This window comes from Sander vitreus, chromosome 20 (genome assembly GCF_031162955.1).
Source record: "Sander vitreus isolate 19-12246 chromosome 20, sanVit1, whole genome shotgun sequence".
Classification (NCBI taxonomy): Eukaryota; Metazoa; Chordata; class Actinopteri; order Perciformes; family Percidae; genus Sander; species Sander vitreus.
Window position 1 is genome coordinate 8,911,654 of NC_135874.1, and position 9,675 is coordinate 8,921,328.

The window sequence follows — 9,675 nt, forward strand, 5'->3', positions numbered from 1 at the left end:
TCAAAAGACATCTAGGTTAAAACTGCACTAAATGTTCGTTTAGGCATCCAGGTTACTTATAACTGTTTCAACAGCATTTCAGTGACTATAGGCAACTAAAAGACCTCACCTTTCAACTAAATTTAACTCGGTTCAGATGTCTTTTCACCTGCAAATCATGGAATCAGTGCGTATTTGGTTGTTAGAACTCAATATAGTGTAGTAGTAACATGGGGCATGGGAGTTAATCTATGGGAACACAAGGAGCATTTTGACCTCCATGTATGTCCTCGTCACTGTAGAGAAAAGTAGACCATAAGCGCAGTTTTCTAAAAAAACAACAACGTGGTTTGGTCCTTTAACAGCCAGTCATCGCCTATTCTTCCTGGGGTGTTCCACCATTGTGATCAAACTGGCAGGCACCACCCATGCCAAACACAAGCTCTCAGTCTCAGGCTTTTTTTTTTTTTTTTTTAGACAGAATTTGGAAAGATGGAAAATGTGCATTAAGAGAGGGGATCAGATTGGTGTGTATTGGCTTGGTGCTTAGAGAAAGGCGTGGAAGTAGTAAAGTGGCTGAGCAGATTTGGGAGCCGGTGATGGAGAATAAGAAGGATTTTAACCCACTCTTAGAGAAGAAGAAAAAACAACTCATTTTCTCTGTGTCATGATTGAGAGTTTCTGTTATGTTCTCTTTCCTGTTTTATTTTGAAATCTGTTGTCGCCCTTTTCTTGTCTAGTTTACTTCCTGTATTTAGTTTTCCCACCCTTGTGATTGTCTTATGTGTTTCACCTGTTTGCCCAGCCTAGTGTCACCTGTCCCTTGTTAGTCCTCGTTACCTCGTTATTTAGTCTCTGTTCTGTCTTTGTCCCTGGTCAGTTCATTGTATTCTGTTGCTGTGTTTCCTGTTGGTGTGTTTATTCTGTTGTACTGGAATTAGTTTTTGCCTGTTACCTTCTAGACTCTTTTGGTATGTGCTTCATTTTTGTTGGTGAAATAAATCCTCAAGCAACAAACTTCCTCCTGCTCTCTGCATTTGGGTCCTCCATTCCCTGCAACTTGTGACACTGTCTGTTGCTCACTTTCTACGCATCATGTTTCTCATCTCGCTCTCTCCCTCTTGCCATTTGAACTGCAAATCCATCTACACATTCATGCACGCTTGCATACGCAGAATCACCAAGTAGGCAACATACAACTACACGTAGGAAGGGGTGGGTTTGAAAAAGGGGGAAAAAAAACGGTGTGATGATAAACACTGTTGACAGATGAGGGTCAGACATGTTTTGGTAGTGACATCTCAAAAAATAAGAAATTGTTTTTTCTGTGAACAAACAGAAGCAGCAAAAGGAGGCAGCTGGCCAACTCTTAATCTGATAACGATAGTGGCGTTTCACGGGCAGAACACCTCAGTTTGTACGTGATGACTAACTGAAAACCATGTGTGTTTGTGGGAGGGTTAGCGCGTGTGTGTGTGTCTGCAAAGACGTGCATGTGTGTTCCAGTAGTGTTTGTGTATGCGTGTTTGTGTGTGTGTGTGTGTGTGTGTGCAGACTGACTTGGAGCCCTCGGGGCCAGCTCAGCACTTGGCTTCTTATCTTTCTTTCAGAACCCTGGTCATGAATAAACATTGGGTGGAATAAAAAATTACCCCAAATGAAAATAACTGAGTTGAATTTGGAGGAGGCAGTTGTAAATCCACAGCAGGGGAGGGGTGTTGAGAAAGTGAATGGATAAGAGAGTGAGGGAGAGACCAAAGTATTGAGGGAGGGAGCTGAAAAGCAGATTGAGGCCTGTGGGGAAGGAGTATAAAGAGTTTCCGCCATCCCGGAATATCCTCAGTGCACTAGGCCAAAAAAATGCCAAAACGTTTCACTTCTCTTTTACTTTCTCTGTCAACCTGCCTCAGTCTCTGTCTCCCTCACTGTATTCTTTAAAATGTCAATTGTGCCTCTGTGGGCTACTGTCGATTATATTCACTTAAATTATATGCCGTCGTGGGTGTGTGTGTGGGAGTTGGAGAATGTTTGTACTTTTACTTTTGTTGCTCTGGTTAGTAATGAGCAGTTTCACTGGAGTACATCAAAAGATAATGTTCCTCTCTAACCCCTTTCACCTCGTCTCTGTCTAATTTGCTTCACTTTGTCATCCTTCCTCTCTTCTCTCCTTCTTCCTGTCTCCATTTTACTTCTCTTTGTGCTTTTCTCCATGGTGGCAGAATAGCGCCACTAGACATGAATAATGAAAGCTGCGCATCTGAATCCGTTTAAATAAAAAAAAATAAAAAAAAAAGCTGTTATGTTAATCTGTCTGTCCTTGTGAATATGCACAAAAATGCACATCGTCTGCTGCTGTAAATCCACAGGGGAATAATGAGGGTCATGCAATGGAAATGTGAGTGTGAACCGATGTGTCAGCCTCATTATGAGGCGCCATCATTAGTTACACAACTACTGTCACTGGTCCCGTCAACACACGTACCTACGTACGTACGTTTGGCTCATGGTACTGCGGAGCTGTATTCCTATTTTCTTCTTCTCTCTTTCCCAATATCTTTCTGTCTTTCATACATGCCATCACTATGCTGCTCTTCTGGTGCTTCTGGATCAAGTTGGCATCAGATGTGACAATGTGTTAATCGGTGGCTGTTATGCAGGTCAGCAAGTAGCGTGGTGAAGCCAGTGATCCATTCATAGGCTCTAATGGGAGTCACAGTGGATTGACAGCTCCTTTTATTTCTGTCTCTCATCCATAAAGTCACTTGAAACTTGACCTTTTTCCTCTCCATTCATTTACTTTTTTTTTCTTTTTTCTTACTGCCTTATTTCCTCCTGTCCTTTTAACCATTCCCTATTCTCTCCTTTTTCCCTTCTGTTTCACCTCCAATTCTTTGTATTTATCCTGTCATTCATCCTTTTCTTTTAGCTTTCACCTTCATTCCTTATGTACATCCCTCCCTGTCTAATTCATTCACTTTTGTTCTTCACCATCCCATCCATTCATCCCCTCATCCCTTCCATTATTTTGCCTCGTTTCTCTCTTTCCTTCCTTGACACTCCTCCCTTCATTCCTTTCTTCGGCCCAATGTGCCTTGTTTGTTCATTCCTTGATTCGATCCTCCTGCTGCTTCCCTTCTTCGCCTGCTTTATGACACCCTGTATCTCTCTTTTCCTTCTCGCCTTCGTTAATTTCTCCCCTTCCTTCATTTACTCCCTCCTTGTGCTATTCATTTGATTGTTCATTCTTTCCCCTTTTTCTCAATTGTCTACTCTATACCTCAATGGTTTCCTGTTAACCCATGACACTTTCATTTGCCTTCAAGTTTCCACTCTTTATTCCTTTATCGACGGTGGCCCTGAGAGGCCACAACACACATTAAAAAAACGCACGCAAATAAACCACAACGGAAGTGTTTCCAGGGGACACTTCTAAGTGATGCACACGCGGCTGCAGAGAGGGTTGCATAGACGGTTAAATAAATGGACCAACAGATCCCGTTGCTCTGGACAGAGACCAGTGAAGGATATTAGAAGCACTTTTCCTGTGAGCGCTGAGCGTTACTGCGCAGCCTCAAAATGAGAGAGACAACGTAAATGTGACGTGAGCAACCTGTCTGAAAGTTGGAAGTCTTCTGGTAGCTGTGCCAAGAGACATCTCAATCATTATGAATCTTACAGAGACGGAGAACGTAGGTATATGTAAGGAGATAACATAGGCACAGGCTAATTATTGCTAACTAAATTGCTAGTTAACATTAGTAATTCAACTTAAACAGCTAATGTAAGTCAAAACTGCCTGCGAGCTTCTCCTGTACTATACGGTAATTCATCTACTATACGACAGTAAGTCGCGTGGTTGGGACACAATCGTTAGCCTATTTTTACAAACGTCTGCTACGGAGCCATAACGTGAGGTACAAGATAATGGAGCCTTTTATACATTGTCGTGTTTCTTTAGAAATAAACAACGGACAAAGTCTTTAAACGCTTCAGATTGACTGCCAAAACGAATGGCAGTCAATAGGATGCTAATGGCGGGTGATGGCTTGTTGGCAACAAAATGGCTCCAAAGGAGCTGCGGTTTGTGGATGCTCGCTTACCCCCTTGGATGGTTGAGGCACGTGTGCATCACTTAAGTCTCCCCTGGAAACACTTCTGTTGTGCTGTGGTTTATTTGCGTGTGTTTTCTTATTGTTGCGTGTTGTGGTCTATTTGCGTGTCCTCCCTCAAACTGTTGTTTGTTCCTTCTTTCCTTCCTCCTTTTTGCCTTTCTTCTTTCCTTCCGTCCTTGCGTCTGTATGTTCTGTAGCGGTTTAATTTTTTAGCAATCAATGCACGTTCCTTCAACCTCTGATCGTCACTCATCACGTATGACACAATGACAAGATGTAACATGACTACACAATTAGAAAACACTCAAACAGTCAGACACGCTTAGACCCAGTCAGATACATTTAGACGCAGTCCTTGTCTCTGCTCCCCTGCTTGTAGCTGATATGAAATAGGATGGATCACAGGCATGACAAATGAGTGTAGTGCCGCAGCGTTCTCATTTACTCATTAAATTTATGCTCCCCGACCGACTGATTTAGACTGTCTTTCTGTACATTTAATATTGGATTTTTTGCTTTGATGAACACTTATGCAAGCTACAGTATGTGCACTTGCATATTTAATAAAGTGCACTTTTTAATTGTGACATGGCGGCTGTTTAGTTACGTGCAACGTTAGATATATGTTTGTGTGTTTTTTGTGTATAATGCATAATATCCCTTAGCATCTTAACTGTGGCGATGTGAGGACCAAAACTGGGTCAAACGGTTGCAGGAGTGCATGGTCATCTGCCAAGAGCTTCCTTCCTTTCAGAAAAATCTGACACTGTTTTCCTGGCAGGAAAGATATTTATGAATTGGAGAAGAGGTACGGGAGTAGAGGTAAGACAGCGCAGAGGGACAGGTTGTTCGTCTGACATATGCAGTCATTGCAGATGCAGGCAGCAACACACACACACACACACACACACACACCACCCCCCCCTCCCTCCATTTCTTACATCCACATTTGAGAAGGTTAAGAGGTGAGAGGGCAGTGAAGGAGAACAGAGTATTGTGTATTCTACACAAATGCATGAAAGAGTCACACATACATTAAGATATTCATATACCAATGCTCTTCTAAACACTGTACACACACACACACACACACACACACACACTCCTAGATCAAATTAGTCTGGTCTGATAACTGTGTCAGTGTGTTACTACCCATTGCTAGGCCCGTAGGGTGTTTAAGCCATGTACTATATAGTCTTACTCATGCATGTAAGGCCACAACCACATCAACCCACTCATGCTCAAATACACTGCACTGTTCCCCCTCATCTGCCTCTACATGTAGACAAAAAGCAAAAGTACATTGGTTATGAATGTAGAAGAAATCTCTAGATCTTGGTTTCAGTGAGCATGTTGCTGCGTATGTTCATGGGAATCCATAAGTGTGTATGTGTTTCTGCGTGCGCCCATGCATGTGGGGTAAGGGGGGGTTACAGAAGTATGTCTCCATCTCTATCGCCTCAATCAAGATCAAGACACATCACATAATAGAAGCAGAGAGAGAGTGGGGACCGAAAGACTTGCATACTTGCTCTGCTTTGTGGGGTATATTTTTAAGCTGTCGCATGAAAGCCTTGCATCTTTGCAAAGTCAACTTTGGAGGATTTTTTTAGAAACAGTCTGATTTACAGACCCTCAGCCATAAGCCAGTTTATTTAAAAAAAATTTTAAACTCTACCATGGATGAGTTTCATTTTCAGCCATGCTAGCGCTGTGGCTCAATGGCAATGTGATGATGGCAAAAGTCTGTTGGTCAGTCCACCACAGACAAAAATATCTCTATCAACTACTGCATGGATTGGCATGATATTTTGTACAGACATTCATGATCTCTAGAGGATGGAATGGTACTTGCATTGATTATCCTCTGACTTTTCCCCTAACGCCACCACTGGGTTGACATTTGTGGTTTTGAGTGGAAATGTCAACAATTATTAGATTGATTGCCATTAAATTTGGTACAGATATTCATGCCCCCCTCAGTATAAATTGTAATCACTTTAGTGATCCCTTAACTTTTCATTTAGCGCCATCATCTGGTCAAAATTTAAATATGTCCAACACTTTGGTTTATGACCAAATACCTGCAAAACTGACATTCCCATCAGCCTCAGCTGCACTGTTTTTGGTGCTAATTATCAAATGTTAGCATGCTGAGGTGCTGAACAAAGATGGCGAACATGGTAACTATTATACCTGCTTAACATTAGCATGTTAGCATTGTAATTGTGACCATGTTATGGTGCTGATGTTTGCATTTAGCTCAACGCTGTGCCTAAGTAGAGCCTCACAGAGCTGCTAGCATGGCTGTATCTATACTATGCAGACCCTGAATTCAGGTGAGAAAATGAAACTGGTCCATGCCAGGGATATCTAAAGAATCAGTGTGGTTGAAAATCAAGCTCCTGTAAAACCAGCCGTGGCCTCGTGAGGCGAGGAAGCCCCTACAAAAATGTCAGGCTCCCAGCTGGGCTGCTACAGCGTAACATGTAGCCTGGTATGACTTGTGTCACCCTCTATAGCCTGCAGGTTAAAGAGTGAACGAGCTAGCATATATCCTCAACTCCAAGACTGTATCCATGGAGGGAAATCATTTCTCCCACCAGCAAATATTGGTCGTGGATGTTGTGTTTCATTACCAGCTACTTTGACAGGTACGATGTCACAATTTTATTGTCTTTTGTTTGATCACATAAACGGATGAAATGTAGATTTAAAAAAATTACTTTGTCTTGGACCCCCAGGTAGAAACAAGGAAATGCAGCTAGTCTTAGTGACTCAGTGAAGCCAGCCTCCTACAAATGTCAGCCCCCAGCTGTGGCGGGCTGACTGGCACATTAAGGCTGGTTACCATTTGGGATCTGAAAGAGCTCGCTCCGAGGTCTACAGGATTTCTAACATGGTTTAATAAGCCATTGTGAGACTCAACATGATTTACTGTCCCAGGCTGAGAATTCTAACAACCGTTACGCCATCTGAATATGAAACCATCACATTCGTTTCGTTTTCATAATTGGTAAAGCCCTTTTAAGAGGGCTGTTAAACGGGGGCTCCACGACCATTTCACCAATGAACCATGATAAGGAATAACTCTTTAAGGGCTTGGGCCCATTGTCAATATAGTCAATCCCTGTAGATTCTATGTGACAATCTTGTCATGCAAAAAAAGGATCAATATTGGATTGTTAAGAACATTACGCCGTATATTGATCAGACTGAAAGTAAAATGCTCACTGCAACCCTTTAGAATCCTAATCCCTCATTCAAAAAAACAGAGCTGGAGGAAAATCAGGATTGAAGCTCCAAAGCCCCCTTCCTTCATGTGTAAAGGTTCATGAGGAGCCGGGTGAGATGGTAGTAGGTAGAATGATAGTGACAAGGTGAGTAAGATAAAAGTGGAGCTGCGGACAAAAGCCTTTAATGCCGTTCTGCAGCGGTAAATCAGTCCTGAAAAGACTGTCAGCAGCTTCCCCTGGACAGCCGCTCTCACTGTGACACACACATACACGGTCGCAAAAATAGACATATGCATAAAGACAGCTCAGTCCGCATTTTCTGTTCCTCCTGCAGTCACACACACAGAGAGAGAGAGAGAGAGAGACGCTGGCTGAGTGTGAGTCATGGACAGGCCGACTGTCCTCGGGCCTCAGTATACCATCTGCACCCCCCGCTGCCTGTACGGCCTCATCACACAGCTCAATGCTCATAAGCACCGGACACAAACTCACACATATACATGCACAGCGAAACAAACACTCAAACATGCATACAGATAGAAAAATGCACAAAATTGACCACATGCTACTTTTGTGCGCACACACACATGCCTGCAGGTCATCTGGGATTGAACAACATTTTAGCAGGATTCATTATGGAAACCTGACACTAGCCAAACTGGTTATGTGCTGTATCCATGTGCAACTGTGTGTGCTGTATCCGTCTGTCTGTGTGTATCTGTGTAAGTGTGTATGTCAATGTGTGAGTGTAAAGTATGAATGAGCATGAAAGTACTTGTAACCCAAGAATCAATGGAGAAGATCTTTTTCATTAGAGTGGCGGTAAAAGCTGCTCCGGCATCGACCCTCCCTCTATTTTGAGCCGTACAATATGCACCAGCCACAGTGCTGTCAAGTAACACAAGATAAAACCTCAGTTAAGAAGTCTTCGTCTTTTATTCAATCGGGTTATTAATGTTACACATCACCACAGATAGAAAACATTAGCCCATAAAAGAGGACTGCGGAATAATAATAGTATTAATATTATTAGGTAATATCAAGTATTTTTTTTACAGTCAAAATGGGGGAAAGTAGTAACAGATAATCACCAGCACTGAAAAATGCAGCATGTCTGTCTGTCAAAGGTAACGGCACAGACTTGAAGCACAGAAGTTAAAAAAACACGATCATACACACATGCAGCACAAACCGACGAGCAACATTATCTACCAGCTCCTCATCGGAGGAGCTCCACTACAAAATACAACTTGTTCCATTTACCTCGCCCCTTTCTAGCACAACTAAACAAAATCAGTTCATGAACCCTTCAGATGTTGTGGTGCCAACTATTTCATCTGTGTGTTTGTGAGTCTGTATTTCTCGTTTAAATACGATCAAGGTACGATCTAAAATAAAGCACTTGTCATTTGACGGAATAGCTTCGGATAGTTAGAAAAAACTTGGATGTATGAAATGATAGGTACCAGATAACGACTTTATACAACATAGTATAAATACACACAACAGGCAGAGGTAAGCAGGAATAACACACACTTCCTCTCAACGTCTAGATGTTGTTGGAAGTGTATTTCTAAGGGCTGCAATATTTTAATTAGCGATAAAGAATTAGATTAATTCTACGGTTAATCGCTTTGTCTAAAAATGTCAAAAACTAGATGCAAACCTTTGAGTTGTAAGCTCTTTCTTTACCTACTGTATGAAACGGCAGTTGACAAAACAATCTCGACTGGAGGTGTACTTACTCGCTTGTTCTGGACCTTTTGACTGCGTTGCATAGACCTCATCAGCAGATGTTTGCCCATAGTTTGTCTGAACATCCAGCAGACATCATCTCCAGATGAGGACAGTGTAAAAAGCTCCAGAGCAAGCAAGTGGACCTTTAGTCAAGATTGTTTTGTCAACATATTTTTATGGTTTTACTGCCCCGTCATGGTGTTGGTTGGCTGTTTAGTGGTATCACTTTCTAATAAGGCATACTTAAAAATGGGTAGCCCTGAGATTGGCGATCTCTCGTGACTCAGATTAACGGGTATAGATAATGGATGGATGGAAAACTAAAGCATTGTAAGACTGGAGATGTAAATATTGTAAACATTATTTAGTCTTCCTGCAGAGCTCCTTCTAAAAAAATGAAGAAAGACAGATGTCCGCCCAACAAAAGACATGGTTCTGCATGAAGTTTCTGCCTGTTTAAAGGACATTTTTCCTCACCACATTTGTACCAAATGCTTGCTCTTGGGGGGAATTGTTGGGTCTTTGTAAATTATAGTGTGGTCTAGACCTACTCTATCTGTAAAGTGTTCTGAGATAACTTCTGTTTTGATTTGACACTATAAATAAAATTG